The sequence below is a fragment of the Apodemus sylvaticus genome, chromosome 1, assembly GCF_947179515.1.
Source record: "Apodemus sylvaticus chromosome 1, mApoSyl1.1, whole genome shotgun sequence".
Classification (NCBI taxonomy): Eukaryota; Metazoa; Chordata; class Mammalia; order Rodentia; family Muridae; genus Apodemus; species Apodemus sylvaticus.
In genome coordinates this window covers 180,010,916-180,037,016 of record NC_067472.1, presented here as the reverse complement: position 1 = coordinate 180,037,016, position 26,101 = coordinate 180,010,916, and the positions used below count along the sequence as shown (strand labels likewise).

Here is a 26,101-nt window from a genome sequence, read left to right as displayed (position 1 = left end):
AGACTTCCTTTCTGACAGTCTCAAGGCTTGGGTTAGTGCAATCGGTTCTGCCTTCTGAGCCAACGTTCCTTCAGGCAAGCTACTGGCCCAGATGGCCTGTTTTCCATCTACCACCGCCACCCCGGCTTTCCGCTTACCTTCAACCACGAAGCTGCTGCCATCTGTATACCAATTAAGGGACCCTGGCCAGGATTGGTCTATGAGGTCCTTCCGCATTCCGGTTTCTCCTGCCAGGATGTCCATACATTGGTGTACAGGCAGGGAGTCTTCTGCCTCAGGTACTAAGGTAGCGGGGTTGAGGATAGCCCGTGGGGCAAAAGTCACTCGATCAGTTAACAGCAGGCTTTGATAGTGAGTCATGCGGGTGCTCATCATCCACCTGTCAGAGGGCTGCAGTCACCTGGTGTCCTAAGGTCAGTTTTTCAGCATCCTTGAGAAGTAGGGTTGTTGCAGCGATGGCTTTCAGGCAAGATGGCCATCCACTGGCTACATGATCTAGCTTCTTTGATAGGTAGGCTACGGGTCGTTTCCATGGCCCCAAAGCCTGGGTCAAGACCCCTCCGGCTATTCCTGCTCTCTCATCCACGTAGAGGGTAAAAGGCTTAGTTAAGTCAGGCAAGGCCAAGACTGGTGCACTGAGTAAAACCTTTTTTATTTCTTCGAAAGCTTTCTGATGCTCAGGAGTTCATGAAAAAAACCCGGTTTCTTTGATGAGAGGGTAAAGGGGTGCTGCTAAGATGGCAAATCCTGGTATCCATAATCTACAGAAACCTGCAGTGCCCAGGAATTCTCTCGCTGGCTTTGGAGTAGTAGGAGTGGGGATCTGGGTCACAGTTCTCTTCCTAGCTTCTGTCAACCATCGCTTCTCCTTCTTAAGAGTGTATCCCAAGGGCAGCGGCGGCGGCGGCGGCGGCGGCAGCGGCAGCAGCAGTGGCTGGTCCAGCTGAAGGCCCATCAGCGGTGGAACCAAGGCGACACAGGGTCCAGTTAGGCCCTGCGCCCACGACCACTGACCTTCGCTGACCAGCCGGGCGGCAAGCAGCTGCGGTTCTGCAGAGCCTTTCGCTGCACGGAAGCCACTTCAGAACTCAGCTTCCCGCCAGTCAGGAGAGACTCACCTCCATCTTGATTCCGGGCTCCAGAGATCGGACAGACTGAGGTACACAAACATAATCCTAGGCCCAACACCGCAGGGGTCTGAGCCTGACGGGCGTTGGCCTGCACCCAGGCCCTGGGCTGTTCGAGTGGCCATCGGGGCGCCAACCCAGCCAGGAGGTTTTTTTGCCCTGGCTGGCGCACGCGCCGCCATTTTGCCTACAGGACCCAGAGTGCTCGGGAGGGCAGAGACGGCTAACAAGCTTAGCCTGAGGCTAACAAAACGGGGGTCTAGGCCCCAAAAGGCACAGGACTGACCCCAAGAACTGGGCAGCGTGGTGGGCCATCTGTGTGTCAACCCGCCCAGGAGGTTATTAGCACAACAGACTCTCCAGGTGCTTTCGGGGAGCGCGGACGCGCACGCCCGCCATCCGGGTCACCTGGCAGACCCAATTAACAGTCATAGCCCTAGGGGAACTTTGCTCGGACCTTGGCCTCCCAGGCTTTTGCCTGGACTCAGGGCCTGGGCGACAAGGCTAACCTAGTGTGCGCCAGCACGGTTGGGGAAATCGGCTGCCCAGCGGAGTGAGCGGAACACAGGGGAGGTCACAGCAGCATACACCTTCGGAGCTCCCTGGGGGTGCACACGGGTTCCATCTGGTCCACAGACACAATCTGGGGCAAGGCCTCAGGCAGAAGCCCTCAGGTCAACTCTCTCCGCTTCAGATCAGCCTGGGCGGCCGCACCACATCTCCAGGTCCCTCAAGAGGCTAGTGGGGGCTTCCGGGCGGCCAGCTGGGAGAAGTCGGTGTGCTCCAATAAATCCTGCGGGCCCCAGCGGGAGCCTTCAGGTGCCTGCTTCGGGATCTGAACAGCCTGGACAGCAGCACCCTGTCTACAGGCAGTGCAGGGTGTAAGCTGTGCACCAGAGGCCAACGGGGAAGGGGCAGCTTGCACTGGTGAGTCCAGCACTGACAAGACCAAGTAACACCAGTGAGAGCTAGATGGCAAAAGGCAAACGCAGGAACGTCACTAACAGAAATCAAGGCAATATGGCAACATCTGAACCCAATTCTCCTCTACCACCATGCCGTGGATACCCCATCACACCAGTAAAACAAGATTTGGATTTAAAATCACTGGTCATGATGCTGGTACAGGAACACATGAAGGACATACTTAAAGAAATTCAGGAGAAAATGGATCAAAAGTTAGAAGCCCTTGCAAGGGAAACACAAAAATCATTGAAAGAAATCCAGGAGAATACAAAAGCCAACAAGGAGGAAATGCAAAAAACACTTAAAGAAATACAGGAGAACTTTGGTCAACAGGCTGAGGTCATGAAAGACGAAACACAAAAATCTCTTAAAGAAATACAGGAGAACTTTGGTCAACAGGCTGAGGTCATGAAAGAAAAAACACAAAAATCTCTTAAAGAATTACAGGAAAGCACAAACAAGCAAGTGAAGGAGCTAAGCAAAACCATCCAGGATCTAAAATCAGAAGTAGAAACAACTAAGAAAACTCAAAAGGAGACAACTTTGGAGATAGAAAGCCTTGGGAAGAAATCAGGGGACAGAGATGGAAATATCAACAACAGAATACAAGAAATAGAAGAAAGAATCTCAGATGCTGAAGATTCCATAGAAACCATGGACTCAACAGTTAAAGAAAATGCAAAATGCAAAAAGCTTGTAACCCAAAATATCCAGGAAATCCAGGATACAATGAGAAGACCAAACCTAAGGATTATAGGCATAGATGAGAGTGAAGATTTACAACTTAAAGGGCCAGCAAATATCTTCAATAAAATTATGGAAGAAAACTTCCCTAACCTAAAGAGAGAGATGCCCATGAATATACAAGAAGCCTACAGAACTCCAAACAGACTGGACCAGAACAGAAATACTTCCCGTCACATAATAATCAAAACACCAAATGTTCTAAACAAAGAAAGAATATTAAAGGCAGTAAGAGAAAAAGGCCAAGTAACATACAAAGGAAGACCTATCAGAATCACAGCAGACTTTTCACCTGAGACTATGAAGGCTAGAAGATATAAGAAGATATAAGAAGATATAAGAAGATCGAACTAATCCCATGCCTCCTATCTGATCACTATGGAATAAAAGTTGTCTTCAATAGCAACAGAAACAATAGAAAACCCACATACACGTGGAAATTGAACAATACTCTACTCAATGATACCTTGGTCAAGGAAGAAATAAAGAAAGAAATTAAAGACTTTTTAGAACACAATGAAAATGAAAACACAACATACCCAAATCTATGGGACACAATGAAAGCAGTGCTAAAACGGCCGAGGAGAAAGGCCAATATTGGAGTTGGCCACTGTATGCACGCAGAGGCAAGACTGTAGTGGAGTCTGGTCTTTGGGGCTCTGAGCACATCGGATTCGGGTCCCAACTGCCGGCCCCTGGGCAGTGGCTGTAGCCCCTGCAGCGCTGGCCCCTCTGTAGTGGCTGATCTCTCTGCTGGGGCTGCACCCCCCCCCAGGTGGCTGGTCCCTCTGCCGCCCCTTCAGCGGTAACCAGTTGAGGATTCTGAGGATGCATGGGGAGGGGGAGGGGTGAAACATCAAACCATTCTGGAGTCCCCTCGATCTTGGGATGGATCTTGCAAGGAGCTGACAGATAAATTTTGTTTGGTGGGTCGGGCTCCGCCATTTTTGTTTCCACTCTCTGTTCCATGTTATGAAGTGCCAGGACTCAGGAGCCTGGCTTGTTTTTCTGAGTCCAAGGCCTTAACCAGGATGGAGGATCCTGCACTAGGTCTACCCAGACCACACTGGCCAGGGTAAGACCCTGGTCCTTCCTGCAACACTATGTTCCTGATGGCAGAAATTACAGTCAGGTCAAGTGTGCCCTCTGGTGGCCAATCGACGTTATACATCGGCCATTGTGAAGAACAAAACATTCTCCATCCTTTCTTCTTAACTTCTACAGACAGATAGTGTGCCCTATTTCTAATTTCTGTCCAGTTGTCCAGAGTCTGACCAAGAGGGGTGCTGATAGTCTGTCCCATCGTCCAAGTCACACAGAACACAAACAGAACACACAGAAAAACCAAACAGAACACACAGAAAAACCAAACAGAACACACAGAAAAACCACAGACAGCGTCTGCTTCCTGAGGGACTTTCAACAGACTGCCAAGAGGACACGAAATCTTTCCTCCACAGGAGTGACCTGGGGTCCAAGTTGGCACACAGATGGGAGATTTCCGAGGGTCCTCAGAATTACCACAGATCTCCCAGGATGTCTCCCGAGGCTAGAGTTGGTTATCCCCTGACAAGTCTGACTGATAACACTCCCGTCCATCCCAACAGGGAGTTCGTTGCTCTCCATGAGCGCAGACGACTGTAAACCAAAAGTTTCAGGTATTCTGGCCACCAGACAAGGATGGACAAGGGCATAGACAAAGAAGGAATCTTACCTGCAAGAGGGGTCTCTAAGAATCTGGGGTGGTTGTCACTTCCCGGCCAATGCACCAAATAAAAGGCCCCGAAGAAGGGGACCCCCAGCCTCAGGAAAAGGCAACGCCCCCAGAAATTCAGGAGAGACCTTCTCGATGCAAACGCATGAGGTTTATGGGGGAATCCAGTACAGCACTAGGGCCGAACCTCATAACCCACGCAAGGTCAGAAGAGTTCGACCATGAGCTGCGGTGGTCCGGAGTTTTTAAAGGAAAAAAAACACACAGAAACGGGGAGGCTTGACAATGCATTAGACATCCTGTCAATGATTCAAAACCCCCATAAACCCAAAAAGAATGGAGAAGCCATCTAACCTCCGGGGGTGATAACAGGTTATCTAGAACCAACTTTTACACTTTTAGGATATTATGTGGCTAAACATTTAACAGAGCAATAAATGTGTCAGGGATGCTATACATTTAAGAGAGCACTAAATGCATCAGGGATGCTATACATGTAACAGAGCACTAAATGTATCAGGGATGCTATAAATTTAACAGAGCACTAAATGTGTCAAGGACTTGGTGGGGCTAGGGCAAACAGGCAACATTCTTGGGCCATTATGTGGTTGAAGATTTAGCAAAAGTTCTCAGCTGTGTTAAGACGCTGGCAGGCTAGGTCCGGGATCAGGGATTGCTATCTTCTAGGGTAATCTCGAAGTCAAAGCTGGGAGCAATAGGGCAAAAGAGAAAGTTTCTATGTATTAGGCTAGCTGCTAGAAGTCTAAAAATATCGAGTTGGGGCTCACATTTTGAGTTAGGGTTTCACACATAGCATCATAAAAAGAAGGTTGCAATGGCTCTCCCAGGATCACCTGGCTAATCAGGGGCTGTCACTCTGCTCTAAGTGACCACACAAGTCATTACTCTCACTGTCTCCCAGATCCTCTGAAGACCTCACAGGATTCCCGTTCAGCACACAGACATGGGGCACAGAACAGAGCTGCAGGCATTTATTAAAATCAGCTGAAGAGACGGAAGGATGAGGGCAAAGGTGTCAGGAATCCAACTTCAGGAAAAAGGACAGGACAGCAAGACGGCACTCGAATCAGACATGGTGCAAAGATGGGTTGCCCAAGCCCATTAGACTGTAAGGGCCTTAAATTTGGTGAGCTGATCTACAATTTTCGAGACGATATCACTGCCATGGTATTTCAGGCATTCTGGGCTGAGGAGCATGGATTTCTGGAAAACAAAGAGACAGACAGGAACAGAGGTGGCTACAGTCAAGGTGCAGAACCTCAGCAGGGCTCCCCAACCACCCAGGATGAGATCACTCTTCATCCACAAGAAAGAAAATCTTCTGCAGTGATTCAGGTCTCCAGCAATAGACTCTACCTCAAGGGAACTGGAGCCCACCCACAGCCTTCAGGAGGAAACCTGAAAGCCTCCATGGCCAAGCAGGGAAAAAGGGGAGAAGATTCCAGAAGGCAGGATGGGTGCTAGGTCTAGAGAGAGACAGGATACCTGAGTATAGTTTGGTGATGTCTCCAGTGCCAGAACACATCTCCCCAGGCACATTGGCTATATGGCCATGTTAAAAATCCATCCCCCAGGTGGGCTTGTTAGAAGAAATTCATTTTTGGATAGCACTATGGTTTTGCAGGACCTGACATTCAACTAAAAGTACTTTGGGGAACAGGATGAGAGCTGCCCTGTTAAAAATATATGTCTCTGCGATTCTGTTATGCTTGAAACAAGAGGCGACAGCTCAGCTATGGTAGGCAGTGTCAGGCAATCCCTGGGCATGGGGGTGGCATTTAAACCTTTAGGGGAGGTTCTGACTATACCTCAGATGATGCCAGTGGAAGGCGCCTCCATCTGAGGCAGGGGAGTAGAGTCAAGGGAGGGTCCGAAGAAGACCCTGGCAAGTAGACAGAAGTGTCTGGTATCTTAGCATAGACCTGTGATTACTGTATCTCTGCAGAGCCAGAATAAAGACTCTCCTGCTCCTATTATGGGTGAGAACTCCATGTTTACCCAGCATGTGGGAGTGATTTTCAGGAACCTGCATGGAACAGGCTGGATGTGTACCTGTCATGCTTCTTTGACCAGTGCTATGGTGATCAAGGGTTTGATTCCTCAGTTACAGGTCACCTGACATGTATTAATAGTCACATGGATCATTTGTACACAGCCTTCCACCATTTGCTGCATGGGCAAGTAAGTGAGGTTAGGGAGGACTTTACCAGAATTTGAGGATTAAAAAGAATTGTGTGAAATCCTCCCTCTTTGTAGCAGTCCTGGAGTTTTTCAAAGGCCTCCAATTCCTCCGTAGAAACATCAAACGATGAAAGTTGGGACTTCATAAGGTTCTCACTTCGAGAGAGCAATGACAAATAGACTCTGAAGAAAGAAGTGCATGCTTCTGCTGCAAACACAGACAGAAAAACATCATTATAAGGCCACAGGCTGGCAGAAACAGAGGCTCAAGTGTTCTTGACACATCTACAAATGCCTTCACTATCCTTTTCCATAGTCCTGCCCTCCCAAAGACTGCTGTCTCACAGATTCGACATGGTTTCCATGAGACACACACTTCACAGGAGTGGACAGGCCCCCATAGCTGACCCTTCAGAAAAGTCCTCCGTTTACCTCAGCCTCAACTATACAACTAAACATCATCACCAGCACAACTCTGCCTCCCCTTCCCACCCATCCCAAGTGTTGTAAAGCAGAGCAGAAAGTATCAACCATCCTCTGCAGTTCCTTGCCTCCCGAAGACCCCTAGGTCTGTCTCAGGGCCCCACTTAGAGATCTACATGGGACTAAGATGGGGGTGAGCGAGGGTTCCATTCTCACTTGTCGGGAAGCCCAGCTCTCCAATCACCAGCAAGGCCAGCAGAAGAAGTGTCCCCTTCATGGTGGAGAGTGTGAAATGCTCTTCTCAGAGCAGATCCTCTTCCTTATAAACCATTATAGCCCTTAACTGAGCAAATCCCACCCCCAACCCTACATCCAAGGAGCTCCAAATACCTTTGGACAAGAACCTAGCACTGGTGGATTCCCCTTCCCACTTGCTGACAGGAAGGGGTATGCGAGCCCCTCCCACTCAGAAGAACAAACACCATGAGAAGGCCTGAAGTCATCCCTTTCTAGAGAGAAGTTGTTCATTCTTTGCCAAAGAGGGGTTAGAGCTGACCTTTGTAAGCAGCTCAGTTCAAGTGCTGAGCCAAACACCCCAAGGACTTGTCCCACTTGACAACTCTCCTTCCTGGTCACTTCCTCACCTCTCCTGGCTCCAAGCATGGCCTCTCCAAGTTCGGACAGGAAGGCACAGGGGTCAAGGAGGGTTTCTGTCTCTGTAGGTAGTCAGCAGTCCAAAACACTTAATGTGCCTGGGGTCAATGCTTGAGCAGAAGGATGCATGTCTGGGTTCTTGTAAGGCACCTTGAACATCTTTAGCTGTTGAGGCCTTTGAACTGGATCTCTGAGGACATGGAGGTGACATCTTACTCTTGGTTACTCTCAGCCATGGTAGTCCCCAGCTCTTTGGCCATGTGGGTATCCTTGGGAGCTGATGATAGTTTTGTATCACCAATTCTGCTTCACTCCACGGTAGCTCAATCCTGTTGTCCTGCTCACCCAGTCCCCTCTCAGCTCTGTCAGGAACCATGTCTCCAAGAGGTTTGATCAGTAGAGTCCATGTGGTGAGAGCAGTGAGTGGTAGAGTGAGGGACTCACCGCTCTACGTGAGCTCTCAGTTGTCCACAACCCCACGGGCTAGTGTGGACTGCCTGGCTGTAAACTACAGTGCTCCACAGGCCACAGGCAGTGCTCTGTGTGTATGCTATCTCAAGTTCAGAACAACCTACTTACCCTAAGGAAGACATTTTCAGCACAAATGAGATGTCAGCTAGGTGTTATAGTCCATGCTTCTCAAGACAGGAAGCTCTTCAGTCCAAGCTCACCCTGCTTGCAGTGTGTGATGGCTCATCTTGATGATCATCCTGACTGGGTTGAGAGTTGCCATGGAGACACAGCTCTGTGTGGGAGTTTTTATGCTTTGTCAATTGATGAGCACAGACTGACTTTCATGTGTCAGCATGGACTATGGTCATAGAAGGGGAGGAAAGAGGAAAACACGCTGGGCACAACCATCCGTGCCTCTCTGCTTCCTGATTGTAGATGTGGTCAACCACCTCAAGTTCCTCACTGTGCCTAGCTCACCGTGATGGACTGTGTCCCTTCAAACTGTGAGCAGAAAGGTGCTTCTCCCCTGGCATTTGGTGACTAGTTCACTACAACAGGGGTGGAGTATTTTTTTAGCATGTGCAAAGCCCTTGGTTTATTCCACAGCACCACACACATAAACAGGGGCAGCCAAAGAGATGAATAAATATGAAAATTGTTTATTATGCAAGCATAAAAGCCTGGGTTCAGATTCCCAGAACCCATGAGAATGGTGGTGTGCATGCCTAATCCCATGTGAGCTCCAGGTTCAATAAGAGACTTTGTCTCAAAAAATAAGGTGGAAGGCTGTTGAGGGAGGTCAGTGATTAAAGGTGTCGTGATTAAAGGTGAAGACCTGAGTTCAAATCCCAGAATTCACCTGGTAAAAGAAGAGAATTAACTCCTCCAAATTGTCATCTGACCTTCACGTGCACACACATACATCTTGGCACCTCTGCCCATACACAGGCATACACACACACATACACAAGCACACAAACACATGAACACCCACCTACAAATGTCTGGAGAAACTGCCCCGAGGAAGCTCGAAAAAGTTCCTAGTGGACAAATATCAAACAATCTGAAAAACAAACTAAACAACATGATATTGGATTGGGCTATAATAGTAAAATCACCTATAAACCCATTCTGGTGTGAATGATTGCATGGCAGATAAATGAATACGGATATAAGTCAGTGTTCTTACATCTCACAGAAGAATTCCTGGGGATCTGTAGAGGTTCCTCCTAGGAGTTGACCTCCCTAGGTGTGAGTTGTATTACAAGTTCTAAAGTTCTACATGATGGCCCAGTCAGTGAAGCATTTGCTGGGTGCACACACTTGAACCCTTGAGTTTCAGCCCTCAGAACCTGTGAGGTCTGCCAGGCACAAAGTGCCCCCTGGTAACCTCAGTCCCAAAGAGTCCACCCAGGGCTCACTGGCCAGCCCATCTAGACAAATCAACAAGCTCCAGGCTTAATAAGAGGCCCTGTTTCAAAATATATAAGGTGGTCTCAGCTGTAAAGAGGACCCAGATTCATTTCCACCAAACACACGGCAGCTAACAACCATCTGTAACTCCAGTTCCAAGGGATCCAGTGCTCTCCTGTGACCTCCACAGGGAAAGCAAACATGACTGCATAAGATACTCAGGCAGGCACAGTCCCCTCATACATAAAATAAAACTAAATAAAATGTCAAAAAATCACAGACATATGTTTATATATAGAATTATATGTGTATGTATATACACATATATGTATGTAAAATGCATACATACATATATATAGGGTGGAGAGCAACAAAAGGCACTCACTGTCTGTCCCTGACCACCTGTTGCATACACATATGTGTGCCATGTGTCTTAGTTAAGATTTCTGTTGCTGTGATATGACACCATGGCCAAAAACAGAGTAGTGTAGGGTCACCCAGCAGTAGACACTGACTTAGCCACACTGTGTGCTTGTCCCCATTCCCAACCCTGTACAGAAGAGAAAGGCCCCCAGTGGGAACATTCTACAGGCCTCCGCAGCCCTTGGAACATGGAAGGCCATAAAAACAAAGACTAGTGGGCTCAACAGACAGTTCACAAGTAGATGTCAGAACTTGGCACCTAATTGCCCAAACACTTACCGGATGAGAATCCTGCTTGGCACGGCTAACCAGTAAGACTTCAGCAAACTTCATTCTGTCACCAGCTGATAGAGAGAAAGTGACAATCAAGTGCCTTTTACAACAACTGCTTAATTCTGACTTATCAAAACACTTACAATCTTTACTTTTAAAATGAAATACCAGCCAAATCACACAAACACAAAGACTTATGTAATATAGGCATGGCAGGAGGAACAGTTTGAGGTCAAGCATGAGTTATGAGGGAAGATGGTGTTGCACATTTTAAGAAGGGTCTTGTTTATAGACCTGTGAGACGTGAGATAGCCCTTCAGCCATTCTAACCAGCATTTGTGAAGACCTCCTATGTGTGTTAACCCTGGGAGAGAGGATGGCCTTGCTCCCCTGAACCTTCAGACAACTAAAGAACACCAAAAGGCATCCAATAGAAGAGGATCTAGAAAAGATGAAGTGGAGTTTAGAGCCTTCACTATGGTGGAGGTGGGGAGACTTCTTATACACAAGGGATCCATCATGTACCCTGCAGGGTTGTAATCTGTGTTGTGTTGATATGACAAAAAACACAAGACTAGGTAATGTATATGGGAAAGAGGTTAATTTGCTTCTTGGTCTGGAAACTTGAAAGTCAAGAATAGGATAACCGCAGGTAGCCATGGCCTTCTGCTGTTTGATCATCGGGTGCACAACAGAAGGGCAGCAGGGGATTGTGGAAGACACAGAGCAGAGGCTCCACCCTGTGTCTCAAGCACCCGCTATACACTGCTCAGCCCTGCCACACTGGGGACCCAGGCTCGACACAGGTGTTTGACGTGTACCCAAGACATGTTAAAACCATGACTGGCCCTCCCTCAGATATTCTGGTTTTGATGCAGTCTGAGGATTTGGGTGACAAATCTCCCAGACAGGTGAAGGAAAATCATTTCAGGCAGGGAGAACAGAGCATATGAAGGCCCTGGTTCTCGCTTGAGTCACACTAATGGAGAAATGGTGTCCTTCCTCCTACAGAGACACTGCACATGACAAACATGCTAAGTAAATGCTAAATTCCAGGTTCAGGTGTACACAGTACAGTCAGGTGACTTGCAAAATCCAAAGAAATGAAGTAAAGATGTGGCCCTTCTCTCCCATGATCCCCAGTTGCCTGTCTGGGATCCCTTTAAATTTAATTTTTTTCACACTATACTGTTAATGAAGGTTCTTAAACACTTTAACATTCCTTTTAACTAACCACCCACCAGAGGTAGTAGGGAACAAAGCCTGTGAGGGGTGTGGACCTGTTTGGAAATGGTTCTTTGGGGCAGCTTCTGTGTGTGTTGTCTGGAAATTGGCAGTTCAGTTCAGTTCACATGTCGAGAGCAGTAGCTTGATCCACTCACAAACACTTCACTGATAGATCAGCAGTCCATTTCAGTAGAGTTGGGATAGCAAGCCTGAATGAGTAGTGGTGGCACTATCTAGCAGAGACAGCCAAGTCCCAGCTGCGACTTCAGTCAGCAGGAGGGGCTGGGGAAGAATCCCAGGAGAGGTTCTCTGGTGTGCCTCTCCTAGGGAAGAGAAGATCAGCAGAGATCCAAGACCAAATAGAGTTGCACAGTTAGCTGTACCAGCAAGTCAAGCCCAACCTCTGTCACTGCCTGTCAAGTTCTATTTATACTTCCTCCAAGCACCATGTGTCCTCCATGAGTCCTGTGTCTCAGATGTGTGTCTGTCTCACCCGAAATCACTCTGCAACACACCACTAGAAGTATTTTGGTACTTTTCTCTCTATGGAGTCCTGACAAACTGAGCTCAACTACACAGTTAAGTCGAACCAATACATGTGTGTCATTGTCAAAGAATCCTTCATCCCGAGTCCTTTCACATGCTTGCTGTAGCAGAAAATCCTTTTGCCTGTGTCTGCTTCAGCCAAATGTTCCATCACAGGTCTGCCTTTCCTTTCACATCTGTTTACTTCAAGAAAACATTCCTTCACATTTTTGCTTGAGCAAGACACCATCCAACACAATTGATTCTCCAATGACCTCTTAAGTTTCCACTTCAAATCCCCTTATTCACAAAGATGGCAATTGTGCCTAGGCAAGGGAATGCTCTTTGGGGCTAACTTCAGTCTCTTTCTTTGCCCACTCTATGTGGCATCAGTGAGCCAAAGCCAGCTGTAAATGAAGTATATATTCTAGCTAGCCTCTATTAAACACACAAAGGCTTGGAATTTTATTTGAAGTGCTGTAAGCCTAGATTGGGCAGGTTCTGTACTATTTTAACCTATGACCAATCCATAGACCCTGTGTTACTTACTGTTTCAGTGTTGATCCCCATTATTCCTGCTCCATCAGCCTATACCTGAGCTCCACTGCTCCTGGTCACGTGCTTTTGAGCCAACAGGCCTCATGGCATCCTTCCTCTCTCTCCATCCTCTTTCTCCTGCTCTCTCCTCTTCTCTTGTCTTCTAATCCCTACCTATGGCCCCCACCCCAGTGAAAGAAACAAAGCACAAAATACCACTCTATTCTCCAGCATTGGCAGAAAGACACATTTTTTTTAACCAGTCACAGACTAAGATGAGCAGATTTTACAAAGCAACATCTGGCATATGTGAGAATTTGTTTACCATATTACCCAAGAATCACAAGGTGGGGGCATTCAGATCATGGCATTTGAATGCACAGCAGCAGGAGACCAACCCCAACAGCTGGAGGTGGTAGAGGCAGCAGTAGTACCCTATGGTGAGCAGTCTTCACATTACCATTGAACCCTGAAGTCTACCTATGCAGAAGATCCTCCACAGCATGGACAGGAAGCCTAGCCTCCCTGGCACTCTGAAGTGAGATGGCTCTAGACGCTGGTGGAGTCTTCAAAGACTTTACAGATTCCTGGACCTCTTCTGGCAAACAGGAACTAAAGAGTCTGTCCTCTTGGTCCCTTTTGTCCTTTCTTAGAGTCTGCCTCTACCCATCTTCATTCCAGACCTTTCTATCTTCTACCCTACACCCCTGTCAAATGCTTCCACTACCACAGGGCAGTAGGCTCAAGGTACTTGGCCTATTTCACAGCTAAGCCTGATGAACCCTGCCACAGCCTTTGCTGTCTGCTGCCTCCTCCACTGCTGTCTGTTCAACCCATACTCCTGATAAAAAGACAAGAATCAGACTGCTCAATGGAACACTTTCATGAGGCCAAACTGACAGTGCCAGAGGAGCCATCTTGAGTGTGTATCCTGGCTGAGTGAGTAGGCCCAAGCATTCTGTTTCCACGGTGGGAAGAGCAGATGCTTCCCTTCTGGCGCAGGTAGATATGGTTGAAGTGCCATCTGGAATTCTGTGGTAGCAAAGCTCGGCTGGACACACTGGCACAGATGGAGAGACGCTGAGACCTCAGGACCTTGTGTAACTGGCTAAGATTGGACTCTACTTTTTCCAAAGTAGCTGTGGAATATTCAAAATGGCCATCACACTGGCTTTTGGACCAGCAGTCACAGTAGCTAGAGCAGCAACACATAGTCTGGCAGTGGCCAGTTAGGACATCAGGTCGCTCCAAACTGAAATATCTTTGCTTAGTTCTGAGAAAATGAATACCAGGCACTTGCAGCATGAACTTAATGAACACACTAATGAAGTTTATAAACAGGGTCTCCCTGTGTAATTCGGGCTGGCCTGGACTCTCTAAGTAGACCAGGCTGACCTCTAACTTACAAAGATTGGCCTGCCTGTGCCTCCTAAGAGCTGGAATCAAAGGTATGAGCCACCATAGCTGGGCATTGTTAACAGATTTTGACAGTGCTTACCACCAGCCCCAAGGAAACCTGAATCCACCACACACACAAACATACAGCATGTACACACACACAAACACACACACACACACACAAACACACAAACCTTTCTCAGGAGGGTTATAAGCTCAAGACTAATCCTGTCTCAAAAAACGAAAGAATGAATGAGAGGAAGGAAGGAACCCAAAAACACAAAACATAAAACTCAAACAGGGGTTTAAGAGGTCAAGGTTAGACAAATGTGGCAGTGCTTGCCTTAACTTCAGAAGTCATGTGGTAGAGAGTCACAAAAACCTCTGTGAGTTCAAGGCCAATCTAGTCTACATAGTTCCAGGACACATTGGGCTGTGTACAGAGACCCTATCTCAACAAAACAACCAACAAAGATAGATCAAGTTGAGATGCCTATAACAGCAGAAGAACTTGGGTTGAAGAGACTTGTTCAAGGGAAGCCACGAAGCAAATGGAAGACAGGGGCAGGATAGAGACAGGGCAGGGGTCACATGGACAGTGGTCTGAAGTCTGCCTTGTCTAGACACAGACTGTGAGTACAGCTCTTAACTAAACATTGAGGTTCACAGTGAGATGGGAGGGACACAGGCCTTACTTCTCATGGTCTGATTAAGAGGCCACTTGACCCTCTCCCTAGTCATACTTTCCTTTGACCATCACATGACTTGTGACCTTAAGATCACTAAGAACAGGACTAGCCTGAGCCAGGTGTTTGACCAGAATCCTATTGTCTTGCCAAAATATACACCTTCCCAGGACATGAACACACAGTCCCAGGAAGTTCTAAGATAGGGTCTTGAGGGTCTCAGAATAGGGTCTTAAGTCCTGGAAGGGGTCTTGAGGGTCTCAGAATAGGCCCCCCTGCCCATTGAGCAGACTAGGGCAGGGATAAAAGAGCACCAAGATAGGAGGGAGCACCTGCCACCATTACCATGAAGCTCGCTGGTGCTCTGGTGCTCCTCGGGGATGTCCTGCTCCTGACTTCAGGAGGAGGTGGGTATTACTATGTGGGGCCAGGGATGCAGGCTCTCCAGGCTCTGACTCCCTCTATCCCCTGGGCCATGCTGATGCCTGACTTTCAAAGGAGGGTGACCTTGCTTTTGTGTTCCAGATTGTGGCCTTTGCCAAGTTATAGAGACAAAAGTTTAACTATTTTTTCTCGGGACCTTAGAAGACTACCTTAAGCATGTGAAAGCATACACTAATAATACTGTCTTACTGGAAGAGGCTGAAAGAAAGAAGAACTGTGCCTATAGCAAGTTGACAGAGAAAGACAAGACACACATAGCCAATGTCATTGTGAGACTCTGTGTCTGGCTAGGGGCATGCCTTGTGGCCCTCCCCACCTCTGAAGCTTCTCTGTGAATACTGAAATGTGACACACCTGATTGAGGATGGCAGGAGGGTAGGACAGGAAGGGACTCTCAGGCTGCCTGAATGGGGCCGGGCTGCTCAGCTCAGACAAGCCACACTAGATCCCTACTCAAGTGTGGCCTCCATCAGTCTTCCTGACACAGCCTCCCAAGTCTAGCTGCACAAGCTTGAGGCCTGGCACCCTTCCCCAGCCTGGGTCTTTTATCCTGACCTTTCAAGCCTACCACACCAGCCCCAAAACAGTTCTCTGTTTTTTTTTTTTTTTTTTTGTTCTCAGTACCTCCAGGCCACTGTGTGGATGCCAGGCCTGGGGCATTCGAGGATAGAATTAAAGTGAACCTATGTTGTCCCTAGAACTGGTAGGATAAGTCATTGCCTCAGCTGCAGAACTCTGAGGGTTATAATTACCATGTGACAGGAGTCAGTTCCCTGTGAGGCCCCAGCTTCCCACAGGCTCACATGGAGCCCTGTCAGCTCCTCCCCTTTCTGTCCCACAGGTACCTATGGTGTCCCACAAGATGGCTCTTCCCAACTGGCTGGATTGGAGGCTCTTAACAGAGCTAGTCTCAACAGATTGGGGACCAGGCTCCCTGGTCCTGGTAAGACACAAGAACAATTGCAAACTGGCTGCCGGTCCTTCCAGGAGGTTTCTCAGTGCATGATCAGTGAGGCATGAGTTCTCCTTTACCTCTGAGGCCTCATTTGGCTTTCTCTTTGCAGGAAAGAATTAAAGCCAGCCACTTTTGTTGATGGGAACCTTTTTGCTCTCAAGGAGGACTCAAGGGAACCACTTGCCTGCTCACCTGCAGAGATGTAGCAAATCCGACCCCTTCCCCCACGGTGTCTAAAAACAGAAATTCAACAATAAAAGCCTTGCAATTCACAGGGGAGCCTGGAGTTTTAGATCACAGGTTGGCCTCACTTTTTAACCTCTGTTGAGGAGCGGTTCACCAGCTTAGAGTCAGAAAATAGCATGAGTCATGTGGCCACCTCAGTGCGTGAGTGCTCTCCAGCCTAAAGTCACCCAGTCTATAGGATTTGTCCCTTCCTAGAGCAACACCCCAGAGACCTAATCATCCTGCTTCCTCATGACACCATCTCTAATGTTACCACACTGGGGACTAAATTTCCAGCACAGGAACAGGGTACAGAAGGAAACCAGATTCAAACCAAACAGCACAGGAGGAGGCCATCTTGCATAGACTGAGGCCTGATGTCTGTGAACCAGGCCTCCAACTCACCAGTGTCTAGCCACAGCTTGCTTCTGAAGGGGGGGCCTCCTGCCTCTCTGGGGCCTATGGGTGGTCTAAAGACTGTCAAGTTGATGTGACTTAACTCTCCTCACTACAGATGAGGAACCTGGAGGCTTGTCTACCATGCTTCTTTCTAGAGATTTAAAAAAAAATGAGTGTCTCCATCTGTTGCATAGCTTACAGTTCTGCATTGCTGTTCATCACAAAAGAAGTCAGGACTGAAACTCAAGCAGGTCAGGAAGCAGGAGCTGATGCAGAAGCCATGGAGGGATGTTCCTTGCTGGCTTACTTCAGCCTGCTCTCTTATAGAACCCAATATGCCAGCCAAGGAATGGATCCACCCACAAGGGGCCCTCCCACTTGATCACTAACTGAGAAAGTGCCTCACAGTTGGATCTCATGGAGGCACTTCCCCAACTGATACTCCTTTCTCTGTGATAACTCCAGCCTGTGTCAAGTTGACACACAAAACCAACCAGTACAATTAACCCTTGTCAACTTGACACAAACACATCACTACTAAGCCTCAACCCTTACTTTCTTTTTTTTCTTTTTTTTCTTTTTTTTATTCGATATAATTTATTTGCATTTCAAATGATTTCCCTTTTCTAGAAAAATATGGAACGCTTCACGAATTTGCGTGTCATCCTTGCGCAGGGGCCATGCTAATCTTCTCTGTATCGTTCCAATTTTAGTATATGTGCTGCCGAAGCGAGCACAACCCTTACTTTCTTATTCATCCCCAAGATGTAAATTACTTTAAAAGTCCCACAGTCTTTACATATTAAAAGGTCAATCTCTTTAAAATGTTCAATATCTTTAAAATTCAAAGTCTTTTAAAAATTCAAAGTCTCTTAACTCTGGGCTCCACTAAAATACTTTCTTCCTTCAAGAGGGAAACATATCAGGGCACAGTCACAACCAAAAGCAAAACTCAAACTCCAATGGTTCAATGTCTGGGATCCAACTCATGGTCTTCCAGGCTCCTCCAAGGGCTTGGGTCACTTCTCCAGCTCTGCCCTTTGTAGCACACAGCTTGTCTTCTAGGCTCCAGCTGCCTGTACTCCACTGCTGCTGCTGTTCTTGGTGGTCATCGCATGGTACTGGCATCTCCAAAACACTGCTATCTTCCACTGTAATTAGGCTTCACCAATAGCCTCTCATAGGCTCTCTTCACGGTGACAAGCCCCTGCTCCTAAGCATGACCCCATCAAGACCTGGGCCATCAACTGCAACTGAGGCTGCACCTTCACCAATGGCCTTCCGTGGTCTCTCACTGTGTGCCAAGAGCCTCAGCTGCTCTTTGTGACCCCTTCATGCCTTAAAAACCAGCAGCATCTGGGTGACTCTTACACAGTACCAAATCCAGCGACAGCACAAAATACAACTGTGGCTATCTCTGGAAGAGAGCCTCTATGCTCTCAGAAAACACTTCCCAGAAGATTTAACCTCAGTGATGCTGGTTTCTTCTTAATCACCACTAATTTCTTAGCTTAAGCTAACCACTATCAATAGTCCTAGTAACACAAAGGTTTGCTTTAGTGGTTCTGGTATCTTGTTAATCACAGCTGATTCTTCAACCCGAGCTAACCAAAACCACAGAATCTTCACAATCAAAACATGGCCCTGATAAGAGTCTTTAATCTTCCCTCTGAAATTTCACAGGTCAGGCCTCCATCTTCTGCAATGTTCTCAACATTATCTTCCAAGCTCCTACACAACATTACACCAAGTTCTTAACACCGAATGGATCATCTGACCCAAAGTTCCAAAGTCCTTCCACAGTCCTCCCCAAAACATGGTCAGGTTGTCACAGGGATACCCCCACTACAGGGGTACCAATTTGTCTTAGTCAGGGTTTCTATTCCTGCACAAGCATCATGACCAAGAAGCAAGTTGGGGAGGAAAGGGTTTATTCAGCTTACAATACTGCATTACTGTTCATCACAAAAGAAGTCACGACTGGAACTCAAGCAGGTCAGGAGGCAGGAACTGATGCAGAAGCCATGGAGGGATGTTCCTTGCTGGCTTGCTTCAGCCTGCTCTCTTATAGAACAAAAGAATGTCAGCCCAGGGATGGTACCACCCACAATGGGCCCTCCACCTTGATCACTACTTGAGAAAATGCCTCACAGTTGGATCTCATGGAGACACTTACCCAACTGAAACTCCTTTCTCTGTGATAACTCCAACCTGTGTCAAGTTGACACACAAAACCAGCCAGGACAGAGTGAGAGCGCTGGATTAGTGTTTCTCTCCACTGTGTGTCAAATACCTGAGAGAGGGAGCCTAGAGGGGGGATGGTTCATCTGGCGTCAGCCTCCGGAAGTGTCAGTCCAACATAGCAAGGGATGAAGGGTGGCCTGGTGGGATGGCAGTTGGGGTGATGGTAGATCACAGAGCAGAAAGAAGGTCATACTGGTACTTTCTGGTTCTCTCCCTTTCCCCTTCAGGCTCCTCCTCTGCAGGCTTTTGTCTCATACTATACAATGGGCCTTCTATGCCTCAGCTAATCCTCTTTGAAAAGTAACTTGCAGAGGCATTCAGAGCTGTGCCTCCTTCGAGGTGACTTTAAATCTAGTCAAGTTGACCAGTGAAGTCAAGCCATCAGGCTTGGAGGAGGTCAGGGGATCTGCCAAGGGTCTAAAACTTCCACTATGCAGATTAAAACATCTCTAAAGGTCTGGAGCGTTGAACCATGCCTGCCTGGATGCTGCCATGCTTCTGCCTTGACCACAATGGACTGAACCTCTGAACCTGTAAGCCAGCCTTAATTAAATATCTTTTATAAAACTTGCGTTGGTCATGGCATCTGTTCACAACACTAAAACCCTGACTAAGACAACATCTAATGCCTGATTTTTTAAATCTTCAACACATGAATTTAAACTATTTTAATTCTTTCTAATTAAGACTTTCTTTTACTATATACCAAAACCACCTCCAATGACACACATAGCCATATGGAATTTTATTGTTGGTAAATTTTATATTTTTCATAATAATTTTGTAAATGGTATAAAAAGTAAAGTGTGGGTTTCCCCCGGGATAAAGTCATGTGAGTGACCCCAGCTCAAGGGATGGTTTCTTGCCCAATAATACTTGCTTGAGATCTTGGCCTAGGCTACCAGGAGCCTGTCACTAAGGAATGAAAGAAAACAAAACAGATAAATTGCCATGAGAACTATGGCTCAATATGTTTGCTCTAGCCAAGAGTTCCACGATCATTTCCAGAAGACTTCCTTCCTTTAAAGTCTAATGCCTCAGTCTGTGGAACTCATCACACAGATTCTACTGGAGTTGGTGTGCCACTGCCCAACTATTTTGATGCTTAAGGCTTATTGTAAATATAAAGGGCATGAGTGTGTCTGTCATCTAACAACTCAATGATCTAGGAAGTGTCAAAGCATGGGATTTTTGCTATTTTTCACTCCACATGAATCCATTCATTGTGTGGAAATGCTTTAGCCAACTATCCTCCCTTAATCTGCATTAGAGAGTTTATACTGGGGAAAGGCCTTACAAAGGCAGTGGGTTCCGGAAATCCCTTAGCTTTATATTAACCCCTGCTCAGCATTAGAGTGCACATAGTAGAGAGAAACCTCACAGGTACAATGAGTGTAAAATGCTCCTCCCACCCCTTCCAAGGCTAACCTCTTTTTTGTTTGTTTGTTTGTTTGTTTGTTTGTTGTTCTATTTTGCCTGTTTTATTAATTAGTTCACCCTGCTCACTGCCCCATCTCACAATCCTTCCTCTCATTCCTCATCTCCTTATGGTTTGAGTGGGTGGGCCCCTCTTGGGTTACCTTCCCCTCCAGTACATCATCCCTGCAAGGCAATGTGCATTTTCTCCCACTGAGGCCAGACAAGGCAGCCCAGCTAGAAGAACATATCCCACAGACAGGCAGCACCTTTTGGAATAGCCACCGTTCCAGTTGTTCCAGACATACATAAAGACCAAGCTGCACATCTGCTACATATGTGCAAAGAGGCCTAGGTCCAGATTGATGACTTAGTCTCTGAGAGACCCACAGGTCCTGGTTAGTTGACTCTGTTGGTCTTACTGTAGAGTTCTTATCACCTTTGGGGCCAGCGTTCCTTCCCCTTATTGTGTAGGTGTACCCAAGCAGCGGTCACTGTTTTGCAGTGGGTGACTGCATCTGTCTGTGTCAGATGCTGTTTGGAGCTTCTCAGAGGACAGCCATACTAGACTCGTGTCTGAGAGCATAACAGAGTATCATTAATAGTGTAGGGGATTGGTGCTTGCCCATGGGATGGGTCTCAAGTTTGACAGGTTATTGGTTGGCATTCCCACAGTCTTTGCTCCATCTCTGAACCCCACCAACTTCTCTGGGATCTTACTACTGTGAACAGACACCATAACCAAGGCAGCTCTTATAAGGACAGCATTTAATTGGGACTGGCTTACAGGTTCAGAGGTTCAGACCATTATCGTCAAAACAGGAACATGACAACATTCAGACAGACATGCTACAGGAAGAGGTCTACATCTTCATCTAAAGGCTGCTAGCACAGTACTGGCTTCCAGGCAACTAGGTTAAGTGTCTTAAAGTCCATGCCCACAGTGATACACCTACTCCAACAAGACCACACCTATTCCAACAGGACCACACTTCTAATTGTGCCACTCCCTGGGACACGCACATACAAACCATCACAAAAAGCCAGCCTCTTTATATACCAAAGAGCTCACAATGAAGGAGACCTTAAGCAACTGGCTCTCCCTCCTTTGATATAAGAAGATTTACTTTGTAGTAAGACCTTGACATTCATGAAATGTGCGACTTCTTCCTACAGTTTAATGACTGACAGCAGAAATGACTGCCAAAGTGGCCATTCTGATACAACCATCACTCACAAGTTGATTGCGTCTAGACATGAGTGTGGAGACCTGAGCTATGGGTGACATGTATGTGAGAGGCGTCAGTAGCCCCAAAGCTCTTGTAATCTACACAAATCCCTTTCCAGAGTCCTAACACTATTGGTCCTTGCGACTGAAGCAGGCTCAGTTCTGGAAGCTGGTGTGTATCATGTCGCACAGTGTTCCAAGCTTAACATGTATGACTTCGTGTATAATCCTTCAAGGGTATCAGGTGTAGAACAAGCCCATTGCAATCTGCAATAATTATATCCATACACCATGTTTGATTAGTAAAAATGAGGGTAGCAAACCCAAGAAGGCTCTTAGAACTGTGAGCGATGAGTGCCTTCTCTGGTTTTTTTCTCTATAAGCAAATATTCAAATGTTTCTGGCTACACAGGCCAGAAAATGGAGAAAGAGAAAAGATATGATAGTCCCTTGACCTGGAACTCAAAGCCAGTCTTTACTGTTCATGATATTTTGCTTCAGTCAAAGACGACATCTCTTCCAAAGACTGTGGGACCAGTGGGCATTTGATTTTCCAATAGATAGAGGAAATCAGATTTTTGTGATGGTGTACTGGCTAGTTCTGTGTGTCAACTTGACACAGGCAGGAGTTATCACAGAAAAAGGAGCTTCAGTTGTGAAAGTGCCTCCATGAGATACAGCTGTGGGGCATTTTCTCAATTAGTGATCAAGTGGTGATGGCCTCTTGTGGGTAGGTAGTTTCACCTTTGGGCTGGTGCTCTTGGGTTCTATAAGAGAGCAGGCTGAACAAGCCAGGGGAACCAAGCCAGTAAGAAGCATCCCTCTGTGAACTCTGCATCAGCTCCTGCTTCCTGACCTGCTTGAGTTCCAGTCCTGACTTCCTTTGGTGATGAACTGCAACGTGGAAGTGTAAGGTCAATAAACCCTTTCCTCCCAACTTGCTTCTTGGTCATTATGTTTGTGCAGGAATAGAAACCCTGACTAAGACATACGGTTTAAAAAATAATTTTTGTACTGAACCATTTCTTTTATTAAAGCTCGGTTGAAGCAGAATTGATGTGCCCTCTACTGTGCATAAATTATAAAATGTGAGAGGTTTGTTGTTGTGGATGGTGGTGGTGGTGGTTTTGTATTGTGAGGCAAGATTTCTATATGTAGCACTGGCTGTCCAGGATGTCTCGCTGTTGACCACGATGGCCTCCAACTCAGAGATATTTCTACTTCTGCCTCCCAAGTGCTGCAATTAAAGTCCTGTGCCAACACTGCCTGGCATGGTAGGTATTATTTAATGTATAAACTCAAGAAATCACTGTAGTCATGATAATGAACACCTACCTTCACTGGCCCTAATGTGCCCTCCTTTACAGTCACACCTTTCCTAACTGCCCATCCTGGTGTTCATTTATTTGTTTTCCCCTTTGAGAAGTTCTTGTAAATAAAATAAGTGTCTTTCATTCCTGTATAACCATGAAGATTTTCCATTAAAATACAAATGTGGGATCATGTGTTCTAAGGCAGTTCCTCCCATGTCATTAGTCCAAAGACGTTTAGCAGCCTTCTGGTTGGGACCATTGCAAATAAAGCTGCTCTGAGCATTTGCCTGTCCCTCTCTTCCATGTATCAACATCCAGACATCAAGGCCTGCATGTCTCATTTCTACATGTTAGACTTTACCTTCTAGACATGATGGCACAGGTCAACAATGAAGGATTATAATACGAACATACTGCAAGAGAAGGCACACATGTCATGCCACACAGACCTATGTCAGACAGACCATGGTTGAGCAGGAGACAGAACAAAATGAGGAGGAGGAGGCCTCAAACTTTACTTGGAGAACCATGGGCACAGCAAACAATTCTTGGATTTATTGGTTTGAATAATCTCAATAGTGTTCAGGTTCAGGACCATGCCTGGAAAGATGCTTTGGAAAGACACTGGCTTGGGCACTAAAAGGTGGAGGTGGTCATTTGCTCAGGAGTCATTGGATTGCTTGTGAGAGCTTTGTCCCTGGGGGGGACATTTGACTTCCCAAGGACCAGCTGCCTTCCTTAGGAAGCCTTAGGTGTTATCATGTCACATCAGGAAACAGATGAACAGAGAAAAGGCTTCATGCTTGTCAGTCTTACACACTGACCAATGTGTCCTGTTTGTATGACTTTCAGTCAGTCCCTCAGCCCACTCACCAGCACTTGCTCTGTTCAACAAGTCTTCACAATGTTTGCCACACTTAAACAGAATAAGAGTTGTGGTATAGATTAATCAAATCTGTTTTCCAGTACATGTTGACAAACTGACTAATATTACTAATATCATCTATGGAGAAACACCTGTAGGAGTTCCTCTCATTATGTAGTTTCGATTTGGCTCAGTAAGGAGGTGGCAGCTGGTGTGGAGTGTGAGCAGACACCTGCTTAGGAAGCCAGTCTCCTGGCATCTGAGGAAAGCCTGTACTGAGGGTGAAATACAGCCCATCCATTGCCAAGTCCTAGCACTCATAAAGATGTAAAGTTGTAAAGATGAATTAGATGTTCTGAGGCAATTTATTGTGCAAAATTTAAGTACTGTGAGATAAATCTTAGAATCCATTCCACATTCCACATTCCAGTAGAAAATATACAACGGATTTTGGCACATGATCAGTGTAAATTATGTGAATATTTCACAGTAGCTAATCTGTAGAAAATTGTAATAAATAAAATAAGATAAAGACCTACATCCTTCTCCCTTTAAAAAAAGAGTTTTGGTATTGTGCTGTGTGTCCATTATAACTGATGGAGTTCGTCATTTCTCTTTACACTGCTTGCCTTTCCTCTCCCTCTTAGTTGTGTGGCTGCTGTTAGGAGCTTGAATATATGTGGGAGAGAGGGCAAGCACATGGAACAGTGTGCATGGAGATCACAGGAAAATCATCAGTCATCATTTAAGACAGCTCTCTGGGAGTCTGACATTGTGGACTGCCAGGCTAGCTGGCCTAAAAATGTCTGGGATTTCACCTGTCTCCTGGCTTCTCTCTCCAGGAGCACTAGGACTACAGACACATGCTAACAAGTCTGGTTTACTCGGGTTCTGGGAATTGAGCTCAGATCCCAAATAACACTCAGTAGCACTCTGCCCATCGAACCTTCCTCCCAGCCCTTCCCTCTTTTTCCTTTAGTTGGACATGGAAATATATCTCTTTCCCCATTGAAGTGTTATTATTAAGTTTCTGGTTTCTTTTAAAGATTTATTTATGTATTTTATGACTATGGCTACACTTTTGCTGTCTTCAGATATACCTGAAGAGTGTCACCGATGGTTTTGAGCCACCATGTGGTTCCCCAGGAAGTGAACTCAGGTCCTCTGGAACAGCAGCCACCTCTTAATTACTGAGCCATCTCTCCATGCCCTGGTTTTGTTTTTGACGAGGGTCTCTCTATGTACACCTGGCTGTCCTGGAAATTGCTATGTCAACGACGCTGTAAAAAACGATGACTCTCCCTAGGAAACCAAGAGAATCTGAGAAACACACCCGTGTAATTATTGAGTTACTCCACTATTATAACTGGACACAAGTACCCCACAGTCCTATGATAAAGCCCAGAGGCAACACATGAGGGGTCTGTAAACCTCCTTTCTGTCCTGCCATCTGGTGAAGCCTAAGGCTGTTTACATGCTATTTGCCCTCAGACAAACCCAGTCTACACAGTCTCACACAGCTGCAGTAAACTGAGCGTGGGTGAGCACACCTACAATCCCAGCACTTGGGAGGAAGAGACATATGGATCTCTGTGAGTCCAAGGTCAACCTAGACTGCATAGAATCATAAAAAGAAGGTTGCAATGGCTCTCCCAGGATCACCTGGCTAATCAGGGGCTGTCACTCTACTCTGAGTGACCACACAAGTCATTAATCTCACTGTCTCCCAGATCCTCTGAAGACCTCACAGGATTCCCACTCAGCACAGAGATATGGGGCACAAAACAGAGCTGCAGACATTTATTAAAATTAGCTGAAGAGACTGAAGGATGAGGGCACAGGTGTCAGGAATCCAACTTCAGGAAAAAGGACAGGTCAGCAAGATGGAGCTTGGAGCAGACACGGTGGAAAGATGGGTTACCCAACCCCATTAGACAGTAAGCGCCTTAAAGTTGGTGAGCTGATGTACAATATTCTATACGATATCATTGCTCTGGTATTTCAGGCATTCTGGACTGAAGATCATGGATTCCTGGAAATCAAAGAGACAGACAGGAATAGAGGTGGCTACAGTCAAGGCGCAGGACCTCAGCAGAGCTCCCCAACAACCCAGGATGAGATCACTCTTCATCCACAAGAAAGAAAATTTTCTGCAATGATTCAGGTCTCCAGCAACAGACTCTGTCTCATGGGAACTGGAGCCCACCCACACAGTATTCAGGAGGAAACCTGAAAGACTCCATAGCC

At 46.6% G+C, this 26,101-nt stretch overlaps 1 non-coding gene across 1 annotated transcript; it reads right to left on the bottom strand.

The window, feature by feature from the left end:
• Positions 1 to 17,418: 17,418 nt before the first annotated feature.
• Positions 17,419 to 17,525, bottom strand: LOC127676947 (U6 spliceosomal RNA). The gene has a single exon (XR_007976354.1). It is a non-coding gene; the product is annotated as a U6 spliceosomal RNA (small nuclear RNA).
• Positions 17,526 to 26,101: the final 8,576 nt, after the last annotated feature.